Below are 9,308 nucleotides of genomic sequence, written 5' to 3'. Positions count from 1 at the left end.
CCTTCATACAAAACGATAGTCCGCCTGCGATCCACTTGAATTTCTATTCCTCAATAAGAGGTATTCTTGGTGAAACGATATGATAACTAAAAGTTGTAGCTTTTATTAGTGTGGAAGTGTTTAATAAAATCAGCTATAACATTTTCAAATGTGTAAAGGATAAAAGATAAAGCCAAATAACTCAAACCAAAAGGTCTGTCGTTCACAAACGGTATCTAAAGTTGACACGTGACAAAAAGGTGTCATTCAACCAAACCTTGGGAGTTCAAGTCTTGTATGATATATATATATATATATATATATATATATATATATATATATATATATATATATATATATATATATATATATATATATATATATATATATCTTATAAAAGAAATCTCATTATTTCTAAAAATAGATTGAATATAATAATATTATTTTTTAAGACGTCCAAACCGTTAAGCTAAAAATACAAATAATCACCAATAAAATAATATTAAATTTTAAACACGTTTTGAATTCTTATATTTCTCAGCAAATCTTATCTCTCCTTCCTTCAATTCGGGATTCATTCAAAATTTCAAACCTTTTTTATCCAAATAATCCTTAAATGTAGCATTTTGATCGAGTCGTATTGATGATGCTGAGATACCGGCAAATGTGAATTACAGCCCGCCTTGCCTCATATCTCAGACCCATCCCCTATATGACCAATGACTAGAGTGAAATTATGGAAGGACATGCATTTTCTTCCGGTTCAACCCTAGCCGTCATCTGTTCCTTCGAAGCAATCTTATTGGCCAGCCACTATTGGAACTCCGGTCACATCTCCTCCATGATGCATCAACCACAATTCTCATGCTTCAATTTTTTTCTTCACCAAATCTCTCCGGACATTTAACGTCACGACCATTCCATGTTTGCACTCTACCCTCTAGAAAACCCAGGCCTCCGTTTTCACCACAAGTGCCACTGTGGACCACGATCCCACACCATTTCGAACTGTGAAACCCCCACACTTCCCTTTCACTCACACACACACAAATGAATTTCATTACGACTTTCTGGAGCCAACCCCACATTTTTTAGTTTGATTAAAGGTATAATTTTTAAACATTTTGCTTATTGTAGATTCTAATTTCACAGGTTATTTGTGTTTTTTTATGATTTCACAGGTTTATCACAGGTTCTACAAAAAATCGATTGTCATTTGTAAGAAAAAATCATTTTTTTTTGTCATTTTTTATTTTTAAGAAGCATTTGATTGTCATTTGAGGTGGATATAGGTGATACACACGACTGTTTTTAGGGATATGTCTTGAACCTCCTTATGCTTGCAAAGTAAGAAAATGTTAACACCTTTGTGTTGGTTATTTTTTCATTAAGTTCAATTAGATAATGAGTGTTGTGCACTCAATGTTAATGAATCAATTTTTTTTGCCTATTTCATTTCTAATTTCTTGATTTACTATATAGGCCAGTATACAAGATGAATATAGAAATACTTACTTTTCTAAGGTGGAAAATTCATCCAATATTCTAATTGGAACACCAAGTGTTGGATGAAATTACTCAATGGTCATTTAACTTGAAAGAAGCAAAAATTAGTTATTCTTAATTAAAATGCTTTATGTGGTTTCAGTTGTAAGGCTTTTTAAACATTTTTATTATATATATTTACAAAATTCTATTGAAGTCTAAGTATTAGTTAACCCTTTTTATTCTTGGTTTTGACTTCTGAGTTATCTCATATTCCATGATTTATGAGTTCAGATCCAAGACCGTATCTCCAATATGACTAAATATGTATTACGTTGTTTATTTCTTATTCTTTTGTTATCGATATGAGCTTGTTGCTCTTAATGGAGGAAACTGTTATATAATTTTTTGCCGTTAAAAGAATCGATCGAAGCCGAGAAGCTTGGTCTTCCCAAGCTTTGGGAGATGATTAAGTCGTTGTTGCTATTAGAACTTTTGGCTTTGTGGAACTAGGTTTCTTTATTTCTAAACTTAAAGTATGACTTTTTTAATAGAAAGGTATGATGTCATTAACACTTTCGAGTTGTTGAATATGTGAAACAGAGTAATTTCAAAGCATCAGACACAATGTGAAATCGTGTACTGTGAAAGAGACCAATAGATGCAACTTTCATGAAATGGGGCTAGAATGTTGTTGGTTGGGTATACATTCTGGTTATTGACTACAGTGCTGCTAAACAAATAGGTAATTTCTTTATTTCATCTTGCAATTTTGAACAGTAGTTTTAAATTATGACTGATAATATTTCTTTTTTGTGTTTGTCACAGGTTACCACACAGAGGTGTTAAGCCTAACAATAGCCATATGTACAGAAAAAAGTACCAGCTATATTTACATGAAAGAAAAAATTACAAATTACAATTTTTGATACTATATATTTGATACCGTTTGCTTTCTAATTGCATAACTTCATTATTCCATTGGTAAAATTACTAAAATAGTTGTTATTATGAATGAAATAGCAATGAAAATAATTTATTTTTCTTAATGAAGATAATTTTTTGTTCTAAAAGAAATGGCAATGTATTTTACAAAAAAACAAGGTTATTTCTGAAATAACAATGTACTTCAGTACATTGTTATTTCTGTAAAGATGCCAAGATGGATAAAATAGTTTCTACCTTTTGATTTATTGTAAAATAGTTACTTTCATCTGCAAAAAAAACATTTTTTTTTATTTTTTGAAGATTTTTAGTTATTAATGAATACTTTTATTAACTATTATTTTTATTTGTCAAATAAAAATAATATGAAAATAATACATGTTAACCAAAATTGACCATTCTTATAAAATGTAATTGAAAATGACAGTTGTTAACCCAAAAATGAACGGCTCAACCTACAATGAAAGAAACTCCTGGATCATCTTTATCTAACATGTGTTTCAACTTTTTGATGTTACAACTTTTTCAATGACATTACTAAGGATGCACCAGAATTTTGTAAATTAGTCAACAAAGGATATTTTACTTTTTGTTGCTATATTGGAATAAGATGGATTCAACTTGGAAGGTACACATCCATCATATCAACAAAAGCACAATGTTGTAAGAATAGTGGTGGAAGTCAAGTGTTTCCTTCCTTACAACCTTAATTTATCAATATACTATTTGATGTGATCAAATCTGGACCGGAATAGAATGGTTCATACCATATAAATGAAAAAAATTAAAAAAAAAACTATCGAGTGTAAGGGAAAATTGTAACATAACCCATATAATGTTTTTTTTCAAATTTATTATCTTTGTAAGTAAATTACAATATTATTTTCTTATAATGACATAATATTATTCTTTTCGGTTTATGAATGATCATTCCTAATTTCTATTTCCTTCTTTATTTTTATGTTGAATTAGTTGCAGGTTTGTTTGAGTAGTAATGGTGGGGGTGTTGATGAGATTTTTCATATCTTTGCTCTTCATTTTGCTACAGGAGACGCATGCATTATTTTTTTTAATTATTTTTAAATTATACCAAACTATTAACTTGCAATTTATTATGTTTTTTGCTTTTTTTCTTGAATTTTTTTGGCTATGTCAGATTTCACATGTGACTATGATGGCTTAGACTTGAGATTGAATGTCATCAGACTTAATTATTTATTATTATTAGTTAATTTTGTTTAAATGTTTAAAATATATAGCCAAGTCATTTTAAAAACATTTCAGTCCTAGCAAGTAAATTTATTTTTATAATATGTAACATAAATCTTATTAAAAAGACAAAAAAAATGTTAATGGTTAAGTTATTTTGTATTGATATGTTTGCATTAGTTTCTTGAAAATTTTACATGTTTGTTCTTAGGGAAATCAGAAAAGTCCTAATATTTTCGGAAAGATTTCACTTAACTATCATGGGTGTTCGAAAAATACTATTTTAGATATTAAAAGTTGAAATACCATTTTGAACCCCGTAAACAATCCCAAATGCCCGTAAATTACCTTAGCTCGTGTGTAGCCATGAGTTTTACTTATTTGTCCACTATATTGTACAAATATGTACCTAGCTAGAAACAATCTCTTAAAAAAAAACTATCCGACACAAAACAGTCTACGAAAAGACCATAAGGAACTAGCTCGTGCCTAAAGGAAAATAATCGTCTCTAGAAACTAAATTCTGAAAAATTCATTCTCGCCCGCCGCTTGGCGCAATTGGCTAGTATATATATATATATATATATATATATATATATATATATATATATATATATATATATATATATATATGAGCAAAGTATGCCTAAAAACTTTAAAAAAAAACTAAAAACTCTAAAAGCTCCCAAAATTTAATTAGCTTTTGGATTATGATTTTTTATTTAAAATAAGCGCGAAACAAATCTTTTTTACTAATTGGATTTTTTAACATGTAAAACTAAAAATTCTAAAAAGAATTATTGCCAAACATACCCTTCATAAATACTACTAATCATTTAAATAAGTGTTTATATTCAAGGTTTCATAAATAGTAATTGATTTTTTTACGAGCTAACAAATTTGTATAGTTAAGATACATGTCACAATTTAACACTAACTGGCCCATGATGAAGGCCCGGTCATGTTATTATAAACCTGCCTTATTAACAGATTTCGTCGTGACATTGCCACATTGGGACCGTTTGGGCCGTATAAGTCTAAGCCAAACAAAACAATTGTGTCTGGCAATTAACAACACTGATCTCGTATTCGGCTCAACCACAGCACATTACTAGTTAGTAATTATATATAGATATAAAAGAATAGTGAACTTCAACGTTTTTTTTTGTCACAAATGGCCCTAACTTTATACCGGGGTTTCCTAATTTGGAATGGTTTGTGTTTTGGACGGTATTTAACGTTTTCCTCATATTTTCGCTGCTTACTCTTCTGGTCCCTCTACGTGTTTCAGTGTTTGTTAGCCGTTTTCCTAGCCAATTACGTTTGGATTGCTGTACTTTTTTTTCCGGTTACCACATGTTATGTCTTTACTTCCTGATCCTTCCACCATCTTCCTTTTATCTCCCACCGCTTCTTCATCTCGATCCTTTCACCACCGTCTGTTTCACTTCGTGTTAGCGTCGTTCCATCGCTAATACTATGTCGCTCCCCTTTCTTGCATCTCCAGCACACTCCCGCTTTCTCTCAGTCTCCACCACCACCACCTGTCGTCCGATTACATAAATGAATTGTTTTTTGTAGCATCTGTTACAGATTCGGTCGATGGGTTTGCAAATTGTAGGGTTTACCTGATATCAAGTAATTATCACAGATTCAAACAATTGTATATCCATTCCTCCTCGGTTCCTTTGTATTCCATCTACATCGATAACATGATATCAGGTAATTATCGGGTTTTTTCTTTTGATGATTTTGTTTATATTTACTAAAGTTGATATGTGCTTAAAAATTATTTATGAAATTGGTTGGTTGATGCGAAATCAGGTACGCAAACAACACACGATTTTTTGTTGTTGGACGTCATATCTTACCCAGGTAAAAGAGTCACTTGCTTCTTCCCCTCATGTTTCTATTCATGTATTGTGATCGCTTTCTGGGTTTCTGGGTCATATAAAAGATTTTGTCATTTTTGTAGGTTTTTGGTTGCTAAAACATGGATTGAGGAAAGGGGAAAAAAACAAACGAGATAGGGAGATCATTAAGAAAGGATTATTAGTTACTTCTCTAGCTATTCGCCTTCATTAACCCTAAGATTTCTCTCTATACTATCAAATGAATCTTATCGACAACATCCCCAAAGATCAATTACGATTTCAGTGGTATAAAAGTTCCTTCAATGGAACTATTATGATGTATCTATAGTCACCTGCTATTTTTTGATTCCCAGCTTCAAAATTATTTTCCAGGTCTCAACTCTTTTCTCATGTTTGATGCTCGAATAACTTTTGTGACATATCATTCAGTTTGAGGGTAAATTTGTAAAAATGAGTTATTCTTTTTTACATTACGTCAAAAAAGACCCATATCAGATCACTAGATCAACCTATGTTCTCATTAAGTCAAAAATATGTTGTATCAATTCAATTTCCATGTGTAGGTGTTAATGATTTTTTATATTTTTACTGGATATTTTTGCTTTGATGAATTTAGGTTGGTGAACACGGTTTTGAACAAAATTTGTCAATATCACTTCAAACCATTTTCATTTTAGAGGTGTTAGGCCTGATCATGCCAATGCATTGTCATGGTTCTCAAAGACTGTAGACAGAGGTGCACCAAGGTCTATGGAGCTTCTTGGTTGGATCTATGCAGGAGGTGCTGCAGTTAAACAAAACTACACAAAAGGTCTCGAATGACTCACATATGTATAATATTGGTATGGTTTGGTAAATTTTTAGAAGTAGATTGTTATGGTAGAAGGAAATAAAAGTAGGATGCTATAATAAAGAAATAAATAAAAGTAAGCTGTTATGGAAATAAAAGTAGTCTATTATAATAAACAAATAAAAAAAAGTAAGTTGCAATAACACAAGTCTTTTTGAAAAAACAATTCAGGGTCTTTTTTGGTAAAAAAATAATTGAGTTATTTATTATTATTTTTTTGGAATAAAAAGGAACTTTTATGAATAGTTTGCAATAAGCTTAAGATGTGAATATAGGATCACTAAATCATTTATGTATTTTCCAAAGCAGGTGCTACAACAAGGGGCTTTGAATGCTTTGGCATCTGTTGCTGCTTCCTCTGAAACATATATTAATGATCACAACTGATAAAAATAATCGCATGCTTCGTGCCAAATTGAGGGACCATATTAGTTTGGTTGGGATGACTGTTGGAAAATATAAGTTCAAAGATGACCCGTCCCAAATAAGTATATACATTCTTCGATGATAGCAAGATTTTAAATTTAATTTATTTAAAATTATTTTCTATTTCATCTGCAATCGTATTATTTTGTTATGTTTTTGCTGAAGGTGCCTTCAGTGTAAAAAGATAGTGTAACACCCAAAGTCAGGAAGGCCAAGAAAGGAAAGGAAACCTTAAGCTTAAGGGACGACTCATCGAGTCCAAGGAGGAACTCGGCGAGTCCGAGCGGGATTCGGGTCAAGGAGTAAGTGACCGACTCGGCGAGTCGGTTAAGGAGACTCGGCGAGTCTGGTCTGAACGAGGAAAACCCTAAATTCGGGACTTGGAGCCTATTTAAGTGCCTCATTCTCTTCCCTAGGGTTCCTTTACTGCCTCTCCAACCCAGAACACCAAACCCTAGCCGCCATATCCATTTTTGAGCTAATTATTGATTTGAAGAGTGCATTAAAGCTTGGAGAAGGAAGAAGGATCTTGGAGGTGCAAGAAGGGGCTATAGATCCGGGATTAGGAAGACATTTCTGAACGTTTGGAGGTAATAAACTAGTTCTTGGACTCCTTTGCACCTAGATCTATGTGTGAGTTTTGGGCATTCTTGGCATGATAAGTGACCATTCGAGCTAGAAGTTCAGATCTGAGGTTGCTACCTCAGGTCCATGCTTGTTTTGGTCTAGAATCCCATAAAATATCAGCTCTTGGTATGTTGGTGAAGCATGGTTGTCATAAACCCTAGGTTGGAGTGTTTTGAGCCTAGATATCCATATCTACACGTAAAGTTTGCCACTTTATGTGAGGAATAAGCCTTGGAAGTATGGATCTATGTGTTGGAGCCCCTGTTTGGCTCGAAAAGCCACTGCATGGATTAAGAGCTGGAGCGACTCGTCGAGTCACATGGGTTGACTCGGTGAGTCGGATGAAGTTGGGCAGGAACTCGGCGAGTTGGAAGAACAACTCGGGGAGTCTGTTGAAGGTTGTCTTGGACTCGGCGAGTTTGTTCTTGGACTCGGTGAGTCAAGTCGCGAAATCCCAAACCCTTCGAGTTGAGACTTGAATCAGCGAGTCGAGTGGAGACTCGGTGAGTTAGACAGGTCACGACTCGGAAATCGGTAGACTCAGCGAGTCATGGACTGACTCGGCGAGTTGAGTCGCGAATGGAAGGACTCTGAGCTTATGAACTCGACGAGTCAGTAGGCAGACTCGGCGAGTAGGGTTGACCTGGGAGGTTGACTTTGACCAAGACTTTGACTTTGACCAGCGTTGACTTGGTTGACTTTCGGAGGTCAATTAGACTAAGTGTCGCATTGATATTGGTAGCTCGGGGAGCTAGTGGAGCAGGAGTTCAGAGAGTTGCCGGGCAGCAGCTAGAGGGATTATCAGCAAGTTCAGCAAAGTGTAGGTGAGTTTCCCTTTTGTGTGAATGGGCCTACGGCCACAATGCCGGCCCATGTAGTTATGAGTAGAAGACTCAGGGGTTAGCCCTAGGCACAATATGCTAGTATGATATTTAGGACGAGGTCCAATGATAGCGGGCGGGTGCCCAAGGAATGGTTTATGTGATAGTTTATACTTGTTGTCTGTGTGATACTTGTATATGCCTGGTAGGGAGGTGAGTGTGGGCGAGGTCCCGTATCTCACTAATAGCAGAGTGTGGATGGTGTTCCACATCTCGTTAGCAACAGATCAGGGGCGAGGCCCAAGTTAGGGAAAGAGTGAGTGTGGGCTGGGCCCGTATCTCACTATCAGTAGGAGCATGGACGGGGTTCCATGACTCATCAGTAGCAGGACAAGGGCGATGCCCAGGATAGGCAAGGCCTTAGGACAGGCTCCATTAGTATGTGTTTAGCTTATGTGTTGTGATATGTTTATGTGCTATTATATGTTAGCGGGCGATGCCCTGTGATAGGCGAGACCTAAGTGAAACAGATCTGTATTCGAGCGGGGCTCGAAGCCAGGCGAGGCTTGGAGCGGCGGGGCCGTTGTAGTGGGCGAGGCCCGAGGTAGAGGGCGAGGCCTAGAATGACGGGCGTCGCCCAGTATGTGCAGTATGTGGTTATGCATGGTATGTGGTAGGGTGGGGAACTCACTAAGCTTCGTGCTTACGGTTTTCAGTTTTGGTTTCAGGTACTTCCGGTAACGAAGGGAGGAGCTCGGGGTGATCGCATGGCACACACCATAGATTAGACAGCCTGAGAATGTTTTACTCTGATAACGAACATGTGTTTTGTAAATTAACACTCTGATTATGTTTTGGATTGATGATTTTGCTTTAAGTAATGCTTTATTAAAAGAATTTTTTAGTCTTGAATTTTGGGATGTTACAGATAGTGCCACTGTAATGAGTCATCAGTCTATCTTTTTCTCGGTGGAGAAGAACACCATGACACCTGCGATGGAACCATGCGGAGCTACAATTATACTCAACCCTAATTTTCGGGTTTCCTGATGTAGGTGAGTGTTGATTCCATTAGGGTGTTCGATCGGATGG

Source organism: Lactuca serriola, chromosome 6, assembly GCF_051521515.1.
Source record: "Lactuca serriola cultivar US96UC23 chromosome 6, Lser_US96UC23_V15, whole genome shotgun sequence".
Classification (NCBI taxonomy): Eukaryota; Viridiplantae; Streptophyta; class Magnoliopsida; order Asterales; family Asteraceae; genus Lactuca; species Lactuca serriola.
This window is presented reverse-complemented; position numbering follows the sequence as displayed.